General features: G+C 37.7%; 1 pseudogene; it reads right to left on the bottom strand.

The window, feature by feature from the left end:
- The window catches only part of LOC149119663 (zinc finger protein 644 pseudogene), a 53,448-nt pseudogene extending 37,834 nt beyond the window's left edge, over nt 1-15,614 (bottom strand).
- Nucleotides 15,615-26,348: the final 10,734 nt, after the last annotated feature.

The raw sequence follows: 26,348 nt of genomic DNA, 5'->3' as shown, positions 1-26,348 counted from the left end.
TCTCATATGGGCCCTGGTTCATGTCCCAGCTGTTCCGCTTCCAATTCAGAAGAGAGCCCAAGTGCTTGAGTCCCTGCCACACATGTGGGAGACCTCAATGAGGCTCCTGGTTCCTGGCCTAGCCCTGGCCGTTGTGACCATCTAGGGAGTGAACCAATGGATGGAAGTGCTCTCTCTCTCTCTCTCTTTCTTTCTCTCTCTCTCTTTCTGTCTCTCCCTCCCTCTCTGTAACTTTGTCTTTCAAATAAATAAATAAATCTTAAAAAGAATGACTAGAAGTGGAGTCTAGACACCTCAAGCCAAGTGTCAATGATGTCACAGCAAAGCTAAGTGCTGGTGATGCATATCATCAAATGTTTACTATTTTATAAAAGAGACAAATCATATTGATATCATGCACCCTGGATATGATGTAATGAAATGTCACACTATCTCTGTGATAACTCATCCAAAACTCATGAAAAAAAAATCTTATCCTAACTGAGGAATATTCTGCAAAATACCTGACTGATACTCCTCAAAACTGCCAAGATAATAAAAAGCAAGTAAAAGCAATGAAAGTGACAAAGAATATAGTGACATGGCAACTAATAATTTAGTGTCTTGAATGGGATTCCACAACAGAAAAAGTCATTAGTTAAAAGCCATGGAGATCTTACTAAAGGGTGAACTTTAGTTAATAATATTGTATCTATATTGGTTCACTAATTGAAAAAACTGCATTAACTAATGTTAAATACTAACAATAGAGAAAATTTGGTTTGGGATGGGACAAATATTATGTGTGTTATTTTTTTGGAAGTTTAAAACTTCTCAGAAAAAGTATTTAAAGCAGTGAATTGGAGTTAGAGTTCATTTTAGGCACTGTGGCATAAAATAGTAGAATTCAAGAACCATAGAGTAATGGTGGGTCCTAGGGTACATGTGCAGGAATGGTGGGATGTGAAACTGAGGAAGAGCTACAACATGGAGTCCTTACTAAGGAGTCTTTAGTTTTAACTGCAGATAAGGAAAGCAAGACAGCACCTGTAATATAATAGTTCAGGGTTAACTTTTAGAATCAGACTATTTGACTTTAAACCTTTGCTCTAATTTGAATTATATGAATGTGGGCAAATTAATCTCTTTGTGCTCAAATTTCTTTCTTTCTTTCTTTCTTTCTTTTTTTTTTTTTTTTGACAGGCAGTGTGTATAGTGAGAGAGAGAGAGAGAGAGAGAGAGAGAGAAAGGTCTTCCTTTTTGCCGCTGGTTCACCCTCCAATGTTCACGCTGATCCGAAGCCAGGAGCCAGGTGTTTCTCCTGTTCTCCCATGCGGGTGCAGGGCCCAAGTACTTGGGCCATCCTCCACTGCACTCCCGGGCCACAGCAGAGAGCTGGCCTGGAAGAGGGGCAACCAGGACAGAATCCGGAGCCCCGACCGGGACTAGAACCTGGTGTGCCTGCGCCGCAGGCGGAGGATTAGCCTAGTGAGCCACAGCGCCGGCCCTCAAATTTCTTTGTTAAATGAGAATGATAGTGATACTTCACAGTCCTATGAGGAAAAATCACTTAGAAGAGTGGTTGATATATGAAGAGTTAAAAGATAGCTTTAAGTTATAAAGCAACTAGGAAAGGCTTCATATGCATATGAGTTTGTAGATGTGAAGGAAGAAAGCTGAGGAGTTGATAGCTAATAATCTCTTTTGAAAGTTAAAGATAACTTAGTTGTCTTCAGAGAAAGTGAAGAAACATTATGCTAAAGTGTTTTGAGAAAAGTGGTCAAGATTCAATTAATGAGGAAAAGGGAATTTGAAAAGGAGACATCATTATATACTGAGCACCTTGCAGAGTGTCCAGGTACCCAGTGAATCTTTTTTGAATGAATCCGTGAAAAGTAATAAACCACAATGTCAGTTTCTTCATTGACAGTGAGAAATGTAACTGCTAAGCTGGTCATAATTCAGGTGAGCGGGTAGAACATTTTCTCCTGGGGTCATAACAAATAGGAAACATGGACAGAAGTTTCCTCACTCATATTCTAACAGCCAAACTTAATCAAACTATGACACCTGATGCGTCTGTCTCTACTGTAGAAAGAGTATGGGCTGATCAGGACCAGGACACTCTTCCCAGGACAATGCTAGATTAACCCTGGTCAGCTTTGTTTCTCTGGTGTCATTTTATTAAATTTGCATGATCTATTTATCATTCATTCATTTACTTATTCATTTTTTCACCATTTCATTTTTTAAAAACATGTTTATTGGATGCCTCCTTTTTTAATGTAATTTTTATTTTTTTATTTGAAAGGCAGAAAGACATAGGCAGAGAGAGAGAGAGAGAGAGAGAGAGAGATCTCCCATATGCTGTTTCAATATCCAAATGCTCACAACTGTCGAGATGCCCAGGCCAAATCCCAGAGCTGAGAACTCCATCTGGATATCCCACGTGGATGGCAGTGACCAACCATTTCCTGTTTCTTCCTAGAGTGTGAGTTAGATGGAAACTGGAATGGAAGAGTGACTCAAACCCAGACACTCTGATATAGGATGCAGTCCTCCCAAGCACTCTTAACCAATATGCCAAATGCCTTCCCAGAATACCAGATATTAAAAAAAATGGAATTTAAGACACTGTGCTTAGCACTGTTGATACAGCAATGAACAAAACACAAAGAGTAGTATAAGAATTGTTTTTCTTTTCTCAATATTTATTCGTTTAGCTCTGCATATTTGTTGTCAAGAGCTAGTACTATCAATGAGGCCTCAAAAAATTCCATTCTGAGATTTGGCCTGGGTGAGAAATATTTAAGTGAATATCTATTCCAATCTAATAGGATTCTTTTTTGCTGAATTTAGCAGCTGTGGTAGTGTTTATGTAGTAAAGAATTCACTTTGTCCAAAGAGAAGTCTAGTTGTTGCCCTCAGCTACTGAGAGATGAACTCTAGGCCTTGGAATGTCCTGTCTGTGTGTCTTTGCCTGGGGGCTTTCACCATCAGACAATTTATCAATGGGATTTATGACATATGGGGTAAATGGAATAAGTTGGGACACACTGTATAAATTCTAACTTCTGAAGGAACTAATTAGTCAAACCTTTGGAAGGGCTGTGGACAAAATGTTAGTCTCATGGACAGTAGGGCCTCACTATCCAATGAAAATCTCAACACCAAAGACTCAGGTAAACTTCTCTGGTTGGCAATATTCTGTGTATGTTGTTATACATTGGTAAAGGAGGCAATAATACTGTCTATTACTCCACAGAGAGAAGATGACCAGAAGTTCATTTGACCCTTTCTGGACTCTGCTTTATGCATCTCTACCCTTGGTTGATTTTATTTTGTAACATTTCTCTGTTAATACACCATAGTAATGAGTACAACAGCTTTCAGTGCATTATTTTAGTGAGTTATCAAATATGAGAATGGTTTTGAGAACTCTGAATTAGCATTTGGTGTCACATGTAGAATAGTTTTACGTGGGAAGATTCCCCTCTAACTTTATAGTTGGCTGACTCTTATCAATGGCCTATAAGCTATTAAATGCCATACTTTCCCCCTACATATCACATACTTGGCACATGCATATTTGGATTCATTTCATAATATGAGATCAAATGTGAGTGTTAAGAATAAGAAGTTAAGAATGTGCCTAAATATTCTCAAGAAATATGCAGCTAAACTTAATCTAGTCCATTAACCCCTTGAAATTACACCTAAAACTGTGTGAATGAAAATTTGTCTTCTTAGTCATTCAATAACTTTCATCAGTCTCTCAAAGAGATTTGAGAATCAGGAAAAGTTAAGAAACACTGCTTTAATGGACTTTACACTCCTCTGAATTTGGTGTATCATTTATATTATTAAATATTACTAAATTTGTTTGCTATATACATTTCTGAGGCCTTGGGGTATTGAGTAGTTGGTAGTATAGATATAATATTTTTTAAGACAAGGGACTACATTTTTTCCTCTTTCCTGCTTTCATTCAATTTGTAAGTAACTGCCTGTAGAATATTTCCTTTTCATAAAAAGTATTTTATCCATCCCATGAGTTGTTATAAATTGCTTTCTAGTTTATTAAGGACTACAGTCTTTGTTTCCAAATTGAAAATCATAAAAAGATTATTCAGCATTAGCATTTGAAATTAATATTCTGAGGCATGGAAGTTTTCGTTTCTCACTACTGAAAAGAAAGCAACTGCTACTTCAGTTTCTGTGTAGAGGTATAGCATAATTTAGCTGCTCTAAGTTATAATGAAAGCAAAATGAGGACATTAATATGTGGTAGCAGTCACTCTGCTATGTGAAGGGCATCATTATGAAGTATTCAGGAAATTTAATTACTTAACACAATTTTAAATATAGTTGAAAAAGTTGTCCAAAATATTATATATTGCATCAAGACTTTGAAAAGATATTAGATGTTAATAATGGAAGGTTAATTCTAATCCAGCTGGCCTATGTAGTAATTACAGACTAAGACTTCAATCAAGCAACCTCTACTAGAGTGCATTAAAGAAAATTTCAGGAAAGACATTAATCTTTTAGCAAAGAATTTGATAGGACTGAAAAAAGGTACTGTTGTCTATTAGATTCCATTATCTTATGTTTGTTCTTACAGCAGACATCATGGTAGAAGAAAGAAGCAAAAAATTTTTTTTTTACTCTGAATTCTGCTACCACTGTTCTTTCTTTCTGGAGTTATACTTCAGGAGAAGTTGTTTCAAAGTATAACTTGACTTGTTTGCAGAGGCATTCATTATGTATAATTTTATTGAAGTTTGAGGGGATATAGGTCTTTTTTCTCCTAACACAATGTAACAAAAAGAAAAACTATCATCCTCCACACACAAGGATATGGATACAATATCCATACAATACAATGAATTCATCATCATTTTATGTTGGTAGTCACCATTAATATACATACATTAAGTATTGATGGTCAGGGGAACCTGAACATGGCTGTCCAACCACCAAAAGTACATGAGTATTAGCATAACAGAACGAAATGACTGAATTCTTAGGTCTCTCACAAAATTGAAACCTTAGGTTTCTCTTCTCGTATACTCATAAGCCACCAAAATGTGAAAGGAAAATGGTGTCAAGCTTTGGTGGTTATTACCTCTGATATTTTTACCATTAACATCAAAGCATATCTGTTAAACTCTTAGTCCCAAGCAGTTAGGGAAGGAATAAGGTCAACTGTATTATGATTCATTATTCTTGCGACATTAGGATTAAGCTACCAGTAGCAAAGAGATTGTAATCTTAGTTACTCATGTTCAAAGCAAAAAGGAAGTAAACAGAAGAATTCATGTCAGTAAGCCAAGGTTAAAACATAAAATTTGATGAAAAGGTTAAGAAAGCACGATTTTTCATTCTTACTGCTTAAGTGAGAGGGAGGCCTAAGGGGTAGGTTCTCAGCAAATGCAGACTTATGAGGACTAGGTATACATAACTGGTGACTTAGTATTTTCACAGATACTGATTTTCTTTAATGTATGCTGGACTAGTTTACCTGATTTTATGGAAAGATCTTATTTTACAGGGATTTTTTCATATCTAGATTAAACTATAATTCCCCTAGCTATGAATAATTGAAGTTATGTATACACTTTTTCCTCTGAATAACTATATCTTAACTTTCTGAACATATGAACCAATTTTCCTTCTTCCTTGTGATCACTTAAGATTTCATCAATTAAGTCTATGGATAAAGCATTTTGTACATTTTCATTAAATCAATCCCTTAGGAAAAATATTTTTTGTGGTGCATTTCAGTCAAGCTAAAAATACACAATAAATTATCTTTGTAAAAACTTCAATATATAGTCAATATTCAGAAAAGTATCTGCATACTAAGTCATAGCACTTCTGAAAAGAATAACTCAGAGGAGGTGGACACTAGTGGGATGCCTGCATCCCCTATCGAAGTGCTGGTTTGAGTCCCAGCTATTCTGCTTCCAACCCAGGTTCCTGTTAATGTATTCTGGGAGGGAATCCACTTATTGCTCAAGTGCTTGGGCTCCTGCCACCCACGTGGGAGACCCGAATGGAGTTCTGGTTTCCTGTTTTTAGCATGGCCCAGCCCTGTTGTGGGCATTTGGGGAGTAAATCACTGGATGAGATCTCTGTGTGTGTGTGTGTGTGTGTGTGTATACATCCCTCTTTCATTCTATCTATCCATATTTCAAATAAAATAAATATTTTTAAAAAATGTCTTTTACTGATACCTCTGAGACAAAATATTTTGGAAAATATTTTTCACTTGTGAAAAGTAATTCATTAATTCACATATGGTTGCCAGTAAACACGTTTCATTGTTTTAACTTGTTTTCATTATCATAAAAAATTAGCACTTTCAAGACTTATGTTAAAACAGCAATTACCAATGTGTGTTCTGAGGAACACTAATTTCATGGGCTATTAGTAGATATTACACCATGAACCGAGGAGGGTTTGTGATCAAGTATAAAGTTTATGAAATTGTGTGTTGAACAAAGTTAGAGATTATTTTATTGTGTGAATTCTCAAAGTTTTAATATGCAAATGTTCACTATGAATTTCTAAAATGGGAATATATGAGGCTAACTCTTTAGGATTATAGAAAACTGTAACAAAAAGATAAAACTATAAAATACAAAATTATTCAAAATAAACTTCATTCAATGCAAAGTCCTTTTCTAAGTGATGACACCAACCAGTTAGTTCTTCCCTAAAGAAGTGAGGTTTCTTGGGATGTAACTATGTCAATGCAGGCTTTACTTTAACATTTTTAAAAGGTTTATTTGTTTATTTGAAAGGCAGAGTTATGAACAGAGAGGGAGAGACAGAAAGGTCTTCCATGCACTGGTTCATCTACCAAATGGCTGCAATGGCCAGGGCTATGTCAAGTCAAAGCCAGGAGCTTCATCCAGTCTCTTGCGTGAATGCACAGGCCCAAATACTTGAGCCATTTTCTGCTACTTCCCAGGTGCATTAGCACAGAACTGCATTGGAAGTGGAGCAACCAAGACTCGAACTGGAGTGCTTATGGGATGCCAGTTGCATAGGTGGTGGCTTAACACACTGTGCCATAACACCAGCTCCCCCAGCACATTTTTTTATATTATTAACTGAAGAAAAATGAGTGTTGTTTACAGAATTTTAAGATTTGGAGACCAAAAATAAATCAGATGTCAAATAATGACTGTGAAGTATATCCTTAATGGTTTTCCATTGAATCTCTTGCAAAATTGTTTTTGTCTGATGAGAAAAGAGGGCAGGTGTATTGTCATGGTGAAGAGGGACTTTGGTACTGCTTTTCTGGGTGTTTTCCTGCTAATGCTTTTTGCTGTAGATTCTAACCATCATGCAAGATGCTGCCTCTCTGGTCCATTCTTGGGGGTCTGGAATTCATTTCTTGGAAAGACTCACAAGCTACAGAGAAGGCACTGAGGGGATGCACTCACATAGTCTTGCTTTGGGATGGAGATCATTAGTCGCGCAGTCATGCAGGGAAATGTGCTACAGTGCTTCCGAATTATCAAGTCAATCTATTAAGAATACTTTTTAAAGAGATTTATTTACTTATTTGAAAGGCAGAGTAACAGAGAGAGAAACAGACACAGAGAGAAAGGGGAGTGAGGGGGCCACATGCGCCCGCACGAGAGAGAAAGAGACAGACAGACAGAGAGAGAGAGAGAAAGAGATTGATTTTCACCTGCTGGTTTATACCCCAAATGACCACAAAGCCTGGCGTAGCCAGGCTGAAGCAGGAGCCTCAACTCCATCTAATTGACAGGGGCCCAAGCACTCAGGCCATCTTCAGCTGCTTTCCCAGGTTCCATTATTAGGAAGCTGGATTGAACCAGTGCCCATATGGAATGCTGGCATCACAGGCAGCGGCTTTGCCCTCTATGGCACAATATTGTGCACCGTTCCTCCCTGCCCCAAACACTTTTAAAGTATATATTTTTAAGGCACTGCTCTATATCTGAAATATACAAATCTGTACACTCATCCTTTTCAGGGAGCATGCAATGATGTTCTCATAAGGACAAAAGGAGTTTATATACTGGAGACGTATTAGTTCTTGGCCACAAATGAACTGATTATACAAGCGTACATTATATGGAAATAATCAGACATCCAAATAGATTTACTTAACCTGTAATTTTTTAAAAAATACCCTTAACATTCACAATTTACATCTATTATTTATTACATTAATAGCCCTTCACATTCTTTATCAAATATTCACATTTTTTATTTAATTATTGATAATACTGAAGAATTATAAGGATATAAAATATGTTCACTGACAGTATATAATTTAAATATTTCTGTTGTAGATAAAATGTCCCTGAGAAAAAAACAATTTTTCCCTTATGAGATGTTTCCATACTTTTGTTCATTTTTTGCCACATTATTTGATGGAAGGAGATAATTGGATTTCTGTAATTCATTATCCAGCATTTTGTACTTAATTTCAACAAAGAACTATTAAGTATTTAAAACATACCTAAATGGAGGCATATAAAAGTAACAGGAAACAAAAGATTTGCTTAGAGACTACAGTTTAATTAAAACAACTTACTTGGGAGGACAAGACATATATATGAGACTGAGAAAAAATGCATTTTGTGATACAATTAAGTGTAAAATTTTAGAGATAAATATAGCAGATCATGATAGTTAAAATAATTTTGTGACTTTAGAAAATCAGTGATTTTCTAAAAGGAGGTGATGATTTCTAAGCTAGGATTTTAGGGATGATCAGATTGTACATATCTAGTATAGATGCAATTTTTCTCCAATTTTTGCAAATAAATTATTTTCTTCCATTTTATTTGAATGGCAGAGAGGCAGGGAGAGTGACAGATACAGAGAGATCTTCTATCAGGTGATTCATTCCTTTAATGCCAAAAATAGCTAGGGTTGGGCTAGTCTAAAGCCAGGAGTATGTAATACAATCTGAGACTGCTGTGTGGGTAGCAAGGATTCAAGTATTTGAGCTATCATCTGCTGCCTCCTAGGTTGTATATTAACAGGAAACTAGATCTGAAGTGGAGTAGCTGGAACTTGAACCAGGTACTAAGATATGGGATGTGTGTGTTGTCAGTGATGACTTAAGATGCTGCACCAAATGCCTGCCTCAATGATTAGGATTCTAAATTTGAGAGTAGAGGAAGACCATGGTAGGTAGAAAAACTGATACAAAGGAAGATGTGAATAAATGTTTTATGTTTGAAGGATTATGGAGATCTTGACTTAACTGAAGTGAAATCTCATGCAAAAAAATAGATTTCACAAGCTTAGTACTAGCTGACAATGGTTAAAAATTTTAACAAACCTGATTTTACAAAAATGTAAACGTTTTCCTGAGAAAACGCAATCTTAATATAGATGAAACTCTCCTTTTAAATGTCATTGTAACTATTAGACATTTAGTCCCCCTCCCTTTTTTGTTTTCTGTGCCATGAAGAGATGAAACTTTACAAAATGCATTAGTATTCACAATGTGCCTTTCAATAGCAGGAATAAAACGGCTTTTCCATCAAGCAGATGTGGATTTGATTCCTAGTTAGACTATCTATTAGTTTTGGTTATTCAAGTAGAAGCAACATTTCCAGACTTCACATTCATTATTATAATAAATGAAACCAATAAACCTTAATCTATATAGTGATTGCATTAAATGCAGTGTTTTCAAGATACTTTTATACAGTAGTTAATCCTTTGACACTCAATTTATGTTAAGATAGCTTCTCTTCCTCTCATCAGTCATCATCTGAATGGCTACTACCTTTGTCATATCTCTTTAACTGAGATAACAATGCCCCTTCTCTCAGTTGTAAACATCAGCTCATCTCAACTATTTACCCCAGGATTTCTGAGTAGAAGCTCTTGAAAATGCAAAATCATATTTATAATGTAAGGTACTCCAAAGGTAGAGGTGAAACTTGCAATAGAAACCATATGGCCCAGAAAACCTACAACACCTACTATCTTACCCTTTTTAGAAAGTTTGCTAGCACCTGACCTACCATATAGGAAACAGCTTATGTGGGTTAAAATGTATGGTCATCAATTACAATTTAAAACTTTTTCTGACAAAGGCTTTGTCTTAGTATAGTGAGAAAGTACCACTTCAACAACTTCTCAGATTCTTTTAATGGAATGTCAGATATGGGAAACAATCATATTAAAATATTTCTATTGTGTTACTGCTTCAACTTAATTAATGCATTGTGTATAAGAATGTTAATGATTAGCTTAAGACAGATTTCAGAGTTCTCAATAAGTCTCATGAATTTTTTTTTTTTTTTTTGGACAGGCAGAGTGGACAGTGAGAGAGAGAGACAAAGAGAAAGGTCTTCATTTTTTTTCCGATGGTTCACCCCTCAATGGCCGCTGTGGCCGGCACGCTGCAGCCAGCGCACCATGCTGATCCAAAGCCAGGAGCCAGGTGCAGGGCCCAAGCACTTGGGCCATCCTCCACTGCACTCCCGGGCCACAGCAGAGAGCTAGACTGGAAGAGGGGCAACTGGGACAGAAGTAAATGAGAATGGTAAATTATTCCCTTTTATAGGCATAGAAATATTGCACCAGGAGGCAATGATTAAATATTAGGGAGAAAGAGAAGGAAGGCCTGTGTTTTATACAGTTGCATTTACCCTTTTGAGCTCCCCACAGCACAGGGTACACAACAGCTAACTACAGTTTATATATGTATATATAGGTTTTATAATTACTGAATAGAAATCTTCTGGGGCTGGCATTGTGTCACAGTGAGTTAAGCCATACCACCTGCAATGCCTACATCCCATATGTGGGCTGGTTCGAGTTCTGGCTGCTCCACATCAAATCTAGCTCACTGCTAATGTGCCCGGGAAAGCAACAGAAGATGGCCCAAGTACTTGGGGTATTGTCAACCACATGGGAGATCCAAATAGAGTTGAAGTCACTGGCTTCAGCCTTGCCCAGCCAGGCCATTGTGGCCATTTGGGAGTGAACCAGTGACTGGATATCTCTGTCTCTTCTCCTCTTTCTCTGTAACTCTGCCTTTCAAATAGGTAAGTGGTTTTTAAAAGAAATCTTCTAACAAAAATGTTACAGAGCAATTATTAAAAATCAAAGATAGGCCGGCGCCGCGGCTCACTAGGCTAATCCTCCGCCTAGCGGAGCCGGCACACCGGGTTCTAGTCCCGGTCAGGGCACCGGATTCTGTCCTGGTTGCCCCTCTTCCAGGCCAGCTCTCTGCTGTGGCCAGGGAGTACAGTGGAGGATGGCCCAGGAGCTTGGGCCCTGCACCCCATGGGAGACCAGGAAAAGCACCTGGCTCCTGGCTCCTGGCTCCTGCCTTCGGATCAGCGTGGTGTGCTGGCCGCGGCGGCCATTGGAGGGTGAACCAACGGCAAAAGGAAGACCTTTCTCTCTGTCTCTCTCTCTCTCACTGTCCACTCTGCCTGTCAAAAAAAAAAAATCAAAGATATTTATGGAGGTTAGAATAGTATTTTCTCTCAATACAGCTGAGAAACATCAACGGACTGTGCCTATCATCATAAAGAAATAACCTAAAATAAAAATAATCCCATCTGAACATTATACTTCTATTTTTTATGTCTTTTATAGGCTCATTTTCTAATTATCTAAACTATGTGTCTTGCTTTTGTATAATATTTGATTTTTATTAGCAGTAAGAAATGTTTTGTAATCTAGAATCACAAAACAGACTCAACCACAACAGGTATGTTCTCTGTGGATTTGTAAAGGAGGAAGTTTTCCTTTACAAAGAGGGATATTTAGGAAGCTATAAATCATTCCTATCACTCAAGAATAAAATTAGGAATTTAAAATTTAATTTTCAAAAAGCTCTATCACTTTATAAAATAAGAAAAATCAACTTAGTAGTAATATAAATTCTTACTTCAAAAGTGCTGGTGTTCACTTTTAGAAAGGACTTTTGGAAAGTTCGATATAGTAAGTCTTAATAGAAAATGTAATGCCATGGAAAAACAGATTACAATTCATGAAGTAAAGTTTTAAACATCAGTCTGGGAAAGCAGTAGGATGGCCAAAGTCCTTGTGACCCTGCACCCACCCGGGAGACCTGGAAGAAGCTACTGGCTCCTGGCTTCGGGTTGACACAGCTCCAGCTATTGCAACTATTTGGGGAGTGAACCCATGGATAAGACCTCGCTCTCTTTCTCTGCCTCTGCCTCTCTGTAACTCTGCCTTTCAAATAAATAAATAATTAAAAATATTTTAAACATCAGGTAAATTGAAGTCATTTCCATAAAATTGAAAACCAACACCTTTCTGATATCCCAATTCTGATTCATTGGTCTATATGTTTTTTTTTTTATTCCAATACTATGCTGTTTTGGATACAATAGCTCTGTAGCAAGTCTTGAAACCTGGTAGTGTGCTGCCTCCAGGTTTGTATGTTTTGTTCATGATTAGTTTTGTTGTTCTTCAATATCTTTCATTAACATTTTATAATTTTCATTGTACAGGTCTTTCATGTCCTTGATTAAATATATCCTAGGGTATTTTTGTAGCTATTTTGAATGGAATTACTCCTAAAATTTACTTTCTCATCAAGCTTATCTCTGGCATATAATAACTGGCTTTTGTGTGATCTTCTTTTCTATAATGTTAATACATTAATTTATCACTTTTGATAGCCTCTTGCTGGAGCCTTCACATTTAACAATATATAGAATCATGCCATCTGTAAACAAGAATAGTTTCATGTCCTCATTTCTTATTTGTATGCTTTACTTTTGTCTAATTGCTAGAACTTTCAGCACCATATTGAATTAATGTTGGCAAATCCACACATCTACAGCCACTTGAGTTTTGATAAATATGCCAAAAACCTGAACTGAAGAAAGGAAAGTCACTTCAATAAATGGTGCTGGGAAAACTGGGTATCTATATGCAGAGGATTTAAACTTGGCCCCTACTTCTCACCCTGTACAAAAATGAACTCAAAATGAATCAAACATCTAAATGTGAGCTCTCAAATTATGAAACTATCAGAAGGGGACATTTCAAAACATTGGTGTAGTTAACAATATTCTGGATAAGATCCCAAAAGTACAGATAATAAAAGCAAAAATAAACAATGAGATCGTATCAAACTAGAAGCTTTTGCACAGTGGAGGAAACAATCAAGATTGAAGAGTCAATCAACAGAATGGGATCAAATATTTTCAAACTATTAATCTGTCAAAGGATCAATATCCCGAATATATAAGGAATTCAAAAAACTCAACCACAAAACACTTCACTGAAGAAATTGGCAAAGGGTCTGAGTAGAGATCGTTCAAAGGAAGAAATACACATGGCCTGTAAATATATGGAAACATGCTGAATGTCTCTAGCTATTAGGGAAATACAAATCAAAACCACAATAAGATAGCACCTCTCTCCTATTAGGATGCCTTTTATCAAACAGGAGGTAACAAATGCTGGTGAGGATGTGGAGAAAGGGGAACTCTAATACAATGTTGGTGGGAATGCAAATGAGTGCAAGCATTAAGGAGAATAATATGAAAGTTCCTCAACAAACTAAAAATAGACCTACCATAAGATACAGATATCCTACTACTAGATACATATCCAAAGGAAATTAAATAAGCATTTGAAAGAGATACTTCCACTCCCATGCTTGTTGCAACACTATTTACAATAGCCAAGATAATAAATAAACCTAGATATTTGTGGATGGATGAATGGATGAAGGAAAGAGCATTCATATACAAAAAGTATATTATTTAGCCATAAAAAAGCATGAACTTCTGATATTCACAGCTAAAAGAATGGAACTGGAGATCATTATGTTAAATGAAATAAGTCAGACACAGAAAGGCAAATACTGGGTGTCCCCTCTCAAGTGTGGAATTTAAAAACTAGTATATCTGAATTGAGAAAACTGATTACTCAAAGCTGGGAAGGGTTGGACAATGGGTATTAACACACAGTCAGATAGCAGTCACTAGTTTTAATATTTCACAGCACAGTGGAGTGACTGTATCCACAATAATGTATTATATACTGTATACAGAGCTGGAAGGGAGTAGCTGGCAAACTCCAAACAGAAAGACAGGATAAGGAAATGAAGGACTAGTGGCTTTGCTTGATCAATTTTTGCCAAGTATATATTGTAATATTGCACTGTACCCCATAAAAATGTGTAAGAATTACATGCTAATCAAAAACTTAAGACAAAACTCGAAACTAAACAGTTTCTCAACAGCAACACTATCAACATTTAAAGGTGGATTTTTTTCTAATTGAGGGAGGAGGACTATCCTGTCCTTTGGTATATTTAGCAGCACCCTGGCCTCTACTCACCAGATGCCAGCTGCATCATTCTATCCCAGTTCCGACAAATAAAAATGCCTCCAAACTTTACCGGATGTTCCTTAGCAGGAAAGTCATTTCCATTAAGAACTACTGCTAAGCTAATTTTTACAAACTCTATAAACAATTTCATACTTTACATTCAATTGTATACTATCTATATTTGTTCAAACCTTCATTCTTTTACTTATTTCACTGTTCTTTTTCTCTATTTAGTAGTTGTACAGAACAAAGTCTGTTATCTACAAGATCAAATTTTGAGGAGGTATGATTTGGATTGACTAGACAGTACTAGTACACCTTAGTTCAAAAGAAGACAAAAAACGAAAGACATAAAAACAGTATGTAAGAATCTGGGGAGGGACCAGCATTGTGGCACAGTGAGTTAAGTCACCACTTGGGATGCCAGCATCCCATATCACAGTGCCAGTTCGACTCCTAGCTCTTCAGTTTCTGATCCAGCTTCCTGCTAGTGCAAATCCTGGGAGGCAACAGATTGTGGCTCAAGTACCTGGGTCCCTGCCACCACCGTGGGGGACTTGAATGGAGTTCCTGGCCCCTGGCTTCAGCCTGGCCCAGTCTTAGCTGTTGCAGTCATTTGGGGAGTGAACAATCAGATGAATCTCCCTCCCTCCCTCCCTCTCTCTCTCTCTCTCTCTCTCTCTGCCTTTCAAATAAATAAGAAATAAACTTTTATAAAAGAATTTAGAGAATATATGTATTGGTGGTAGCAGCAGAATTTCCACACCATCCTCATACTTTGTAGATACCTAAGTAGTAAACAATTCCTAAGGTAAACAGGAATTTGCATAATAATTTAGAACCATTTTAAATGCCTTATGGTCCACAAAATTAAACCATTTACATTCCATAAAGATGTTAAAAATTAAGACTTAATTAAATTTATTCTCAACCTTCAACCTTAGAACTCTCAATCTAACAATGTCAGATGTATGTTCAAAATGTTGCCTAACAGAATCTTTATTATTCCTTGTTTTAATGTCTTCAGAGGGATATAAAAAATGCCTTAAACTAGATAGCTTATAAATGATAGAAATTTGCTTTTCACATCTTTGGAAGCTAGAAAATTCAAAACCAAGTGAGTGGAAGATTTGATGTCTGAAGGCCTGCTTTCTGGCTTATAAATAGTACCTTCTAGCTGTGTCCACACATAGTAGAATGGGTATAATTGCTTACCTGAGAATTAATTGGATACTTGGGAACTCTAGTGACCTAATCATCCCCCAGAGGCCCGCACCTCCCAATACCGTCATGTTGGTGACTAGCCTTTTAACATATGAATTTTGGTGGAACACATTCACATCATAGCCTTCCCAGATCAACCATGTGCTGAGAAATAAGAAAGCAGTCATTTTGTCAGCTTATACATACATTTCAGTTATACAAATTTAAGAACATTATGTATAAGGTCAAATTTTCGGTGGGACAGTGAGGTGAGAGACATAACATTTTATGAGATTGCCATTTCAAATTTAGTGACAACCCAGTTGATGTAAAAAGAAACTCCATTTTTTTTGATAGGCAGAGTTAGAGAGAGAGAGACAAAGGTCTTCCTTTACGTTTGTTCACCCCCCAAAATGGCCGCTATGGCTGGCACACTGCGGCCAGCACGCTGCACCGATCCGAAGCCAGGAGCCAGGTGCTTCTCCTGGTTTCCCATGCGGGTGCAGGGCCCAAGCACTTGGGCCATCTGCCACTGCCTTCCCAGGCCACAGCAGAGAGCTGGACTGGAAGAGGAGCAACCGGGACAGAATCCGGTGCCCCGACCGGGACTAGAACCTGGTGTTCTGGCACCACAGGCGGAGGTTTAGAAAAGAGAAAATAGAGCCATATTTTTTCACATAAACCATATGAATATCATTTTGGGGTTGTTCAGAAATACTGATCTCATATTTAAGAAACATGTATTAAGTTTATCTATGAAATAAGGAAAATCGTACTGATTGGTGGTATAGTGCCATTAAGCTGTAATGTTATTTATATTAATTATCAGAATGTTAAAAGATTCATTAGGGAATACCTTTCTCAATAATCTCTTTCAATTAGATGTTAAAAATGAAAGAACCAGATTGACCAATACCACTTTGTTGTTTTTATTATCTAAATAGTTGCATATTATTGATCTTTCAACAGTTCAATCAATTCTTTGTTTTCTTTGCTGCCAGCTGAGCCTGTAATTGATCTGAATAACAGACAAAAAAAAAAACTTTCCTTCTTCTCTGTCTTGCAAGTTAAAATTCATTCTAGTGTGAAGCTAAGATGCCTTTTATTTTGATAAAAATATTGTATACTCTTAGAGGGAAAATATTAACTACTTACAACACTAGGAAGATCTGAATTTGATTAATTTATGGGATTTCATTGGCAGTTAAGGGAGAGTAGCCCTGAGGCAGTAAACAAATCTAGTAAATTGTAATTAAAATGGAGAAAACAACTAGAGATAGGAAGGGATCCAATGAACATTTCAAATGAGAAGTTCTGAAGGAGTTCAGAGCACTCTCAAATGGATGGGTAGAATACTGTAGATGAAGTTTATTTATAGTGTGATTTTCTGAAGTCAGCTCAATAACCTGACTAGAGGGCCTCATAGTTGTGCAACTGAGCAGGTGTTGAAATTTTTATTATATTTATACATATGAAACAAAGAGTGTTCTGTTGGGGCTCTTCAGTGTAGCACACACTCCCCTTTAAATAGTACAAATATTTATATGTGTGTGAACAGACAAGGATTTACTATTTATGTATTTATATATTAATTTGTCCACTGTTCATTTGTTGATCCATCTATCTATTCAACTAATTTATCCAACCCAATGAATATGCTTGTAGAAATTAAAGTCATTTGGCTCAGTGGAAGGAAGAGTTCACATGCCTGTGTGGGATATGCTGATAATAATGAATGTACCCACATAAAGGAATTTATTTCCTAAGGTCATGCTATGGATTGAATTTTGTTTCCTTAAAATTAGTATGTTGAAGTTCTAATCCTCAATGTGACTGTATTGGGAGATAAGGATTTTATGAGGCAATTAAGGTTAAATGAGGACATGAATATGGGGTCCTAATCTGATAGGATTAGTGGATTTATACAATCTCTTTCTTATTATCTCTCTCCAGTGCAAGCCAGGAAGAATGACCACATCAGATGCCAGTCATGCTGCTTTCAGGATCTCTGACTTCCAGCCTGAAGAACCGTGAGCAAATTAAGTTCTATTGTTTAAGCCACCTAGTCTGTCCAAAGTGACTAATACAGATCAGGACTCGAGTGATCATTCTTCTAGAGCTAGTTTCCTCAACCTGAGCTTTTCTCTGCTTGAAGTTGCAATGTATGGGGCCACATAACCCATTTCTCTTTACACTCCACTGGTTTCCCCTATGCAGTAGTGGAGATGAAGTTATCCAGTCTTTTCTTTTGCATAACATATTTTTTCAAGCATTCCCCTCTGCTTTACATTAAAAGACTGATGCTGAGGAAGGGTAACTAATCCGAATTTTGACTGCTCCCTGAATTAAATTATGCATGACAAGTTGCGCAACTCCCACTTTTTGTGTATTTATGAATGAGAGAAAATAAGATTTATAGTAGAGATTCTGACAGATATTTAACTATGTAACCATGAATTCTGATGCTCTAATTATAGGTAAGAATGTACTAAAGTAAACAACTCATTTATGAAGTGTCAAGCAACAAGCTGCCTGAATCAGATTTTGTTTATACCCTTTCCTGGCAATCAGTTCTACTGACAAGAAAGCTGAATGACATTAAGCTTCTTAGTCTGAGGTCAAACATGACAACAGGCTTTTCTTTAGGAAATGAGATATATGCTATCTCTCTTTTATCCCTTGTATCCGCTGTCCGAGAGATTAAAAGGACAGTGTGCAATAAGACTTGTCTGATTAGTCAGTTAACTCTTGGTTTTGATTTGATGAGAAAGAGAAATTAATGTATGCAGATGTCTATCTCTGTAGAATTGTTTATAGTGTACATTAAAACAGTAATAATGTAAAATAGGCATTTCTCTAGATGAATAAGCCCAGACTACAAAAACCTGGATTCAAATCCAAGCTCTCTCATTTAGGAGCAGTATGAAAATAGACAAGTGAAAAACTTCTTCGTACCTCAGCTTTTTTATTGTGAAATAAGGATATTATCTACCTCATAGAGATGTAAGAATTAAATATGAGAAAAACATGATAGACATACAGCAATGCCTCAATGTTGATCTTGTTTTCAGTCTATGCCTGATCATCTTATGTATTTATATCCTGATGTGAAGTCAGTCCTATGTCAACTGTGCTATGAGATATTTGAAGCCTATTCTTCAAGACCTACCATTCAGGGGCTGGTGTTGTGGTGTAGTGGGTAAAGCCCCTGCTTATAGTGTCAGCATCCCTTTTGGGTGCCAGCTCAAGTCTGCTATGGCCTGGGAAAGCAGTAGAAGATGGTTCAAGTCCTTGGGCCCCTGCACCCGCATGGGAAACCTAGAAGAAGCTCCTGGATCCTGGCTCAGATCAGCACAGGCCCAGCTGCTGTGGCCAATTGGGGAATGAACCAGCAGATGGAAGACCTCTCTCTCTCTCTCTCTCTCTCTCTCTCTCTCTCTCCCCCCTCTCTGCCTTTCTGTAACTTTGCCTTTCAAACAAATAAAAATAAATCTTTAAAAGGAAAAAAAGACCCACCATTCAAACTGAATGAGACAGTGCCTTGCTGAATGGGATAGTGCCTTGGGACGGAGCCCCAGATATTACCATGTCTGAGAAGCACTGGCAGGATGGTCATAGTGCTATAAGCACGGCCTATGCTCCATGAGAAATCTGAATGTCTTAGCCCCCACATAAGTCTTGGCAAAGAACAATGAGTGGGTAGATTGGTAAAGGAAATAGGTGCAAAGGTGACTTTTACACACACATACACACACACACATGTGAAAAGCAGTGAGACAGAGACAAACAGAGTTCCCATCTGCTGGTTCATTCCACAAATGATCATACAATGAGAGCATAAACTACTGGCTTATTACAACCTGAATAAAGTACCTCATAAGAATGTAATGGAATGGCTTCCTAGTGATAGTTATTATCTTTAAACCATTAAATAATAATTTCTGCTTGCCTTTAACTTCATACAATCTCTTGAAAGAATAGAAATTCCCCTTAAGTGACACAGTTAGAAGGAGGAAACTTTTAACTGGATGTTATCACTGTCAACCACTTTGGTATAAAACCACTCACTTCAACAGAGAGAAGTAATAGTATATTTGGTCTCATCCACTGTAATTAACTGTGGACCACACTCTTTTTCACTGCTCTTCCTGAAACTAGTAATGTTGTCTTGAATCTCTGTTTGGAACTTCAAAACAACTTGTGATTATTAATTTATGGCTCAGTGTGGTTAAACCCTGGCACACAGATATTTGATCTAACACCAGTATAAATATTGCTGCGAAAGCATTTTAGCTTTAGATAAGAGTAACATTTAAATTAGTAGATTTTGAATAAAGTAAATAATGTGCATGATGTGTTAGACCTCATCCAATAAGTTCTAGGCCTTAATAGAACAATCCAGAGGTCCTCCAAGGAAAAAAAGAATTTGGCCTCCAGACTGCCTTCGACTCCTGCAATGTCAACACGGCTCTGCATCACCAGTCTGTTCATCTACCCTGCATAATTTTGACCTTCTAGACCTGAACAAATGTAGAAAAATGACATAATTCCTTAAAATCAATCTTTCTGTCTCTATCTTGACATACACACACTCACATCCAGTGTTTCTTTGGAATACACTGACTAATATAAGGTTCAACAGTTAAATGGATAAACTTTACAATTTAAGGGTCAAGAAATCCATCCAGATAGTATAAGTTTGCTTCAAAAAGCTTTTGAGAAAATGGAATTAAAGATAATTTTCAGTGCAAATATTTTCTTCATTTTTTGAACTTAATTTATTTACTTATTTGAGAGAGAGAGAGAGAGAGAGAGAGAGAGACTAAGACAGAAATAAGATAAGAGACAGACAGGCAGAGCTTCCATCTGCTGGTTCACTCCTCAAATGCCCACAAAGACCACGATTTAGCCAGGCCACAGCTGGGAGAAACTGAATACAGGTCTTGTGAGTGGCAGGGATCCAACTATTTCACCATTGTTTACTACCTTATGGGGCTCACATTATCAGGAAGCTGAAATTGGAAGCAGAGTGCGGACTTGGACCCAGGCTCTCCGATATGAGATGTGGGCATCTTAGCAAACATCATATCCTCTAAGCCAAACAACTGCTTCCGTTAACAGAGTTTTCATAAGAGGCATTTCTCACAAATCCTTTGAAGATACCTTGTATGTGATTGTTTCTTCACTGATATGATTTGAATATGTTTTGTCCTCCAAAGGTGGTACCTAGTAGAAGGTCTTTAGGTCATTGGGAGTGCTGCCCTCAGATCGCATGAATGTTGGTCTTGCAGAGTACGGTTATTCCTATGAAGGTGGTTGTTATAAAAAAGCTAGACTACTCTATCCCCAGTGCCTGGCTTCCCTTCCTGCCATGTGATCTCTCACTCTTGCATGCACTTCTGCCATGCAAGATGCCATGACACCATCCGCTAGATATTGCAGGCAAGGGCTTCTTCACCATATGTCAAACCAATGAGGCTGCCCAACCTTGCACTTTTAGCTTCCAAAACTGTGAGATAATTAACTTATTTTCTTTGCAAGTACCCAGCTTGAGCTTTTTTAAATTTATTTTTTAACTTTTATTTAATGAATATAAATTTCCAAAGTACAGCTTATGGATTACAATGGCTTCCCCCACCCCCCATAACGTCCCTCCCACCTGCAACAATCCCCTTTCCCACTCCCTCTCCCCTTCCATTCATATCAAGATTCATTTTCGATTCTCTTTATATACAGAAGATCAGTTTAGCATACATTAAGTAAAGATTTCAACAGTTTGCTCCCACACAGAAACATAAAGTGAAAACTACTGTGTGAGTACTAGTTATAGCATTAAATCTCAATGTACAGCACACTAAGGACAGAGATCCTACATGAGGAGTAAGTGCACAGTGACTCCTGTTGTTGACTTAACAAATTGACACTCTTGTTTATGGCATCAGTAATCACCCTAGGCTCTTGTCATGAGCTGCCAAGGCTATGGAAGCCCCCTGAGTTCACTGACTCTGATCATATTTAGACAACGCCATGGTCAAAGTGGAAGTTCTCTCCTCCCTTCAGAGAAAGGTACCTCCTTCTTTGATGACCCGTTCTTTCCACTGGGATCTCACTCGTGGAGATCTTTCATTTAGGTTTTTTTTTTCCCCAGAGTGTCTTGGCTTTCCATGCCTGAAATACTCTCATGGGCTTTTCAGCCAGATCCACATGCCTTAAGGGCTGATTCTGAAGCCAGAGTGCTGTTTAGGACATCTGCCATTCTATGGGTCTGCTGTGTATCTCACTTCCCATGTTGGATCGTTCTCTCCCTTTTTGATTCTATCAGCTAGTATTTGCAGACACTAGTCTTGTTTATGTGATCCCTTTGGTTCTTAGTCCTATCATTATGATCAATTGTGAACAGAAATTGATCACTGGGACTAGTGAGATGGCATTGGTACATGCCACCTTGATGGGATTGAATTCGAATTCCCTGGTATGTTTCTAACTCCACCGTTTGGGGCAAGTCAGCTTGAGCATGTCCCGAATTGCACATCTCTTCCCTCTCTTATTCCCACTCTTATATTTAACAGCGATCACTTTTCAGTTAAGTTTCAGCACTTAAGAAGAATTGTGTATTGATTACAGTATTCAACCAAAAGTATTAAGTAGAACAAATAAAAAAAATACTAAGAGGGATAACATATTAAGTTGTTCATCAACATTCAGGGCAAGGAACAACTTAATATGTTATCCCTCTTAGTATTTTTTTTTGTTTGTTCTACTTAATTTAAATTTATTTTTTAAAAAAATTTATTTGAGAGGTAGAATTACAGACAGAGGGAGAGACAGAGTGAAAGGTCTTCCATACGTTGGTTTACTCCCCCAGTGGCCACAATTGCTGGAGTTATGCCAATCCAAAGCCAGGAACCAGAAGCTTCCCTTTGGTCTCCCATGTGGGTGCAGAGGCCCAAGTGCTTGGACCATCTTCTACTGCTTTCCCAGTCCATAGTAAAGAGCTGGATCAGAAAAGAAGCAACCGGGACACGAACTGGCACCCCGACGGCGGCACCCATATGGTGGAGGTTTAGCCTACTGTGCCACAGTGCCAGTCCTTACTTGGGCTTCTTTGTAAGAGAAAGAAAAAATAAACCAATGCATTCATTTTACCTTCTGTAGAAAGTGGAGGGACTTTACTGAAATGTTTTCCAGACTGATATGTGCCTTGGTTGTGAACACTTCACTCACTGACTCCAGAATTGGGGAATCTCCTAATTTTGTCCCAAAATTAGAATTAGAAATTGTCATATGACAGCTATTAATGTTAGTATCTCAACTTGTTCTATCAAATAACCTTCATCTGAAAAACAGTATTATTTCTAAAGTAACATAAAAGGTGTCACCATTTAGCTATAATAAGCTTGACAATATGTCAGCATTCTCATTCATTCTAACAATTTCATTACAGTAGACACAAAGAGGATACGAGATTATCTCTGCAAGCCAGAGAAGAAGAAAATTATGCTTCTGGTATCCAACCCAGTTGACCTGACTACTTCTCAGGAAAAATCTTATCTAATTCAGTGGTGCTCTATCATAATCTGAATTTGAAGCAGATCTTTATATCCCTAAAAATGCTGTATTTGATTCTATAGCTTTAGACAAAAATGTGGAATGAAAACGTACAAATGAATCTTAGCAATCTTTTTTAAATTAAGTATTAACCGGTGCTTCTTTATATGAAGATTTGAGTTTGTATTCAATCATTTTCTCCACTTTGGAACTTAACAAGCATTAGGACTGGGAAGTGATTCATTTCAATCCTTTTATAGTGATTTATTTGCATTATATACAATTTAGTGGCAAAAGCACAGAGCAGTCCAGGAAGAAATTATAAAAACTAAAAAAAAATAATACAAAAAAGAGGTATTTCCCATCAGACTTTGTTTTAAATTTGGCATATTAAAAATGTATAGGTTGGCCGGCGCCGCGGCTCACTAGGCTAATCCTCCGCCTTGTGGCGCCGGCACACCGGATTCTAGTCCCGGTCGGGGTGCCGGATTCTGTCCCAGTTGCCCCTCTTCCAGGCCAGCTCTCTGCTGTGGCCAGGGAGTGCAGTGGAGGATGGCCCAAATGCTTGGGCCCTGCACCCCATGGGAGACCAGGATAAGTACCTGGCTCCTGCCATCGGATCAGCGCGGTGCGCCGGCCGCAGCACGCTGGCCACGGCGGCCACTGGAGGGTGAACCAACGGCAAAGGAAGACCTTTCTCTCTCTATGTCTCTCTTTCTCACTGTCTACTCTGGCTGTCAAAAAATTTTAAAAAAATGTATAGGTCAAAAAGCTTGATATCATTAATACTATTTTCCAAGTTTGTTTTAGAAAAGAGAAGGAAGAACTAAAGCAAGTATATATAAATTTCAACTATTATAAAAACAATTTTATCAACCTGAAATTATGGTCTTGCCCTTTTGACTTTAAAGGTCCACTGTAGTTTTCTAGAAAGAATGTCCTGAAGACATTCCATCTTTGTAAGCCAAGATGAATGTGTTTCGATTAAAAGCAGCTTAAAGAAGAGAAGCTGTTAATGTGTTTTATACAGTCACTGATCGGTTACTGACATGTCATATTTCATTTTCTTTAGGACATTAAGAGATGTTGTATACCTAAAAACAATAGCTTGTGTTATAGTAGATCTATCATTACATGCACCATAAAAGCGAGAAGGACATAAATTCGTTTCTGCCAGTTAAAATCTAATTATTTGTAAAATTATTACTTGGCACTTTAACAAATTGACACAATGAAATTAATGATCCTCAACGTATTAAAGTTTTTGCTTCCTGGATTCCTAAACTTCAGTCAAGGCTTAGTGATATGGATGATATCATATGGAAGACACTAGCTTACATTTCTCTGTGAAATGTCAGTAGTGCCACTGCTATTATTCATAGCATAAACTCATACAACTCAACAAAAATTGAAGCACTACTGCTAGGCCAATGTTCATTTTTCATAACATTGCTAAACCTGATGATAATAGAGCTTCATGGACAATGACAATATAAACTCTAAATTAGGATGTTCTGTTGTTACAGAAAGTGATAAAGTATGGGAGTTCATTGCGGAATGTTATAAAAGTGATACTGGTGTTTTTTTTTTTTTTTAAAGATTTATTTTATTTATTTGAAAGACAGAGTTACAGATAGAGGCAGAGACAGAGAAAGAGGTCTTCCATCCGCTGGTTCACTCCCCAAATGGCCGCAACCGCGGGAGTTGTGCCGATCTGAAGCCAGGAGCCAGGAGCTTCCTCTGTGTCTCCCACATGGATGCAGGGGCCCAAGGACTTGGGCCATCTTCTACTGCTTTTCCAGGCCACAGCAAAGAGCTGGATAGGAAGAGGAGCAGCCAGGTCTCAAACCGGCGCCCATATGGGATGCTGGCACTTCAGGCCAGGGCTTTGACCTGTTGCACCACAGCCCCGGCCGGATAACAGTGTTGTGGTGCAACAGTTTAACCCTTCATTTGCAACACCAGCATCCCATATCAGAGCATGAACGTGGGCTGCTCCAGTTCTGATCCAGATCCCTACTAATGTGCCTGGAAAAACAGCAGAAGATGACCCATTCCTGCCACCCATGTGGGAGACTGGGATAGAGTTCCTGGATCATGGCTTCAGCCTTGCCCAGTCCTGGATCTTGTGGTCATTTGGGGAGTAATACAGGGGATCAAATATCTTTCTCTCTCTCTCCCCACCCCCCATCCCTGTCCTCTCCTTCGGTCACTCTGACTTTCAAATAAATTAAATAAATCAATAAAATGTAAAGTGACTGTACATATTTGGTTTAAATGCGTAAGATACAGGATCTTGGCATAAGGATTTAATGATTGGGAGTTTTGAAAACTCTTTCAAAGCTTAACAGCTATATAATCAATCAGTCAAAAGCCATCTGATCAGAACAAATGTCCTAGTTCGAAAGTGTGAATGAGATATATTTCAAGGTAATTCCCAAGTTTTAGACAGTCCCAAGTACATTAGTTGTGTTCATGAACAATAGATCATCACAAAACTTTATATTTCATTTGATATCTGAAATGGTATGGTATCTAGGTTGAATTGGAATTATCTATAATTATAGAGAAAAATGCAAAACATTTCCTTATTTTAGGAAGACAATGTGGAATATTAACAAAGTATAAGTGCTACAGCCAAACTGCCTGGGTTCACTTGCTAGTGCTGTGCAATCCTGGTCAACTTATTCACCATTCTTGTATAGCAATTTTTTTATAAGTAAAATGACAGTGAAAATATTTACTTAATAAAGTTATTGTATTGCATCCCCATGGGAAGTCCTGGCTACTTCACTTCTGATCCAGCTCCCTGCTAATGATCTGGGAAAGCAGTGGAAGACGATCCAAGTGTTTGGGCCCCTGTGCCCACGTGGGAGACCCAGGAGTTCCTGGCTCCTGGCTTCAGATTGGCCCAGCTCTGGCCATTGCAATCATTTGGAGAGTGAACCAGCAGATGGAAGACCTCTCTCTGTCTCTCCCCATTTCCCTCTCTCTGTAACTCTGCTTCTCAAATAAATAAATCTTTAAAAAAAAGTACATCTACAAATTTCCATCAGTCAGTTCTAGAAATATCAGCAATAAGGTATTGCTTCAGTTTGTTTTAAAGGTGGTATTTTCTTACTGATATTTCAATTCTCAAAAATTTTATTATCTCCCAAAGTTATTCAACCTCAGACTTGTGAAAAGCCCCGAGGTTTAAGCTGCTGGCATTTATTTGAAAGTAAAATTTTAATACAAAAGATAAGCAGTGGCATACCTCAAAAATTTTGACACTT

The sequence above is a fragment of the Oryctolagus cuniculus genome, chromosome X (genome assembly GCF_051225735.1).
Source record: "Oryctolagus cuniculus isolate XC-2025 breed Fujian yellow rabbit chromosome X, ASM5122573v1, whole genome shotgun sequence".
Lineage (NCBI taxonomy): Eukaryota > Metazoa > Chordata > Mammalia > Lagomorpha > Leporidae > Oryctolagus > Oryctolagus cuniculus.
Note: the sequence above shows the minus strand (reverse complement) of the source record. Positions and strands in the feature narration are given on the sequence as shown.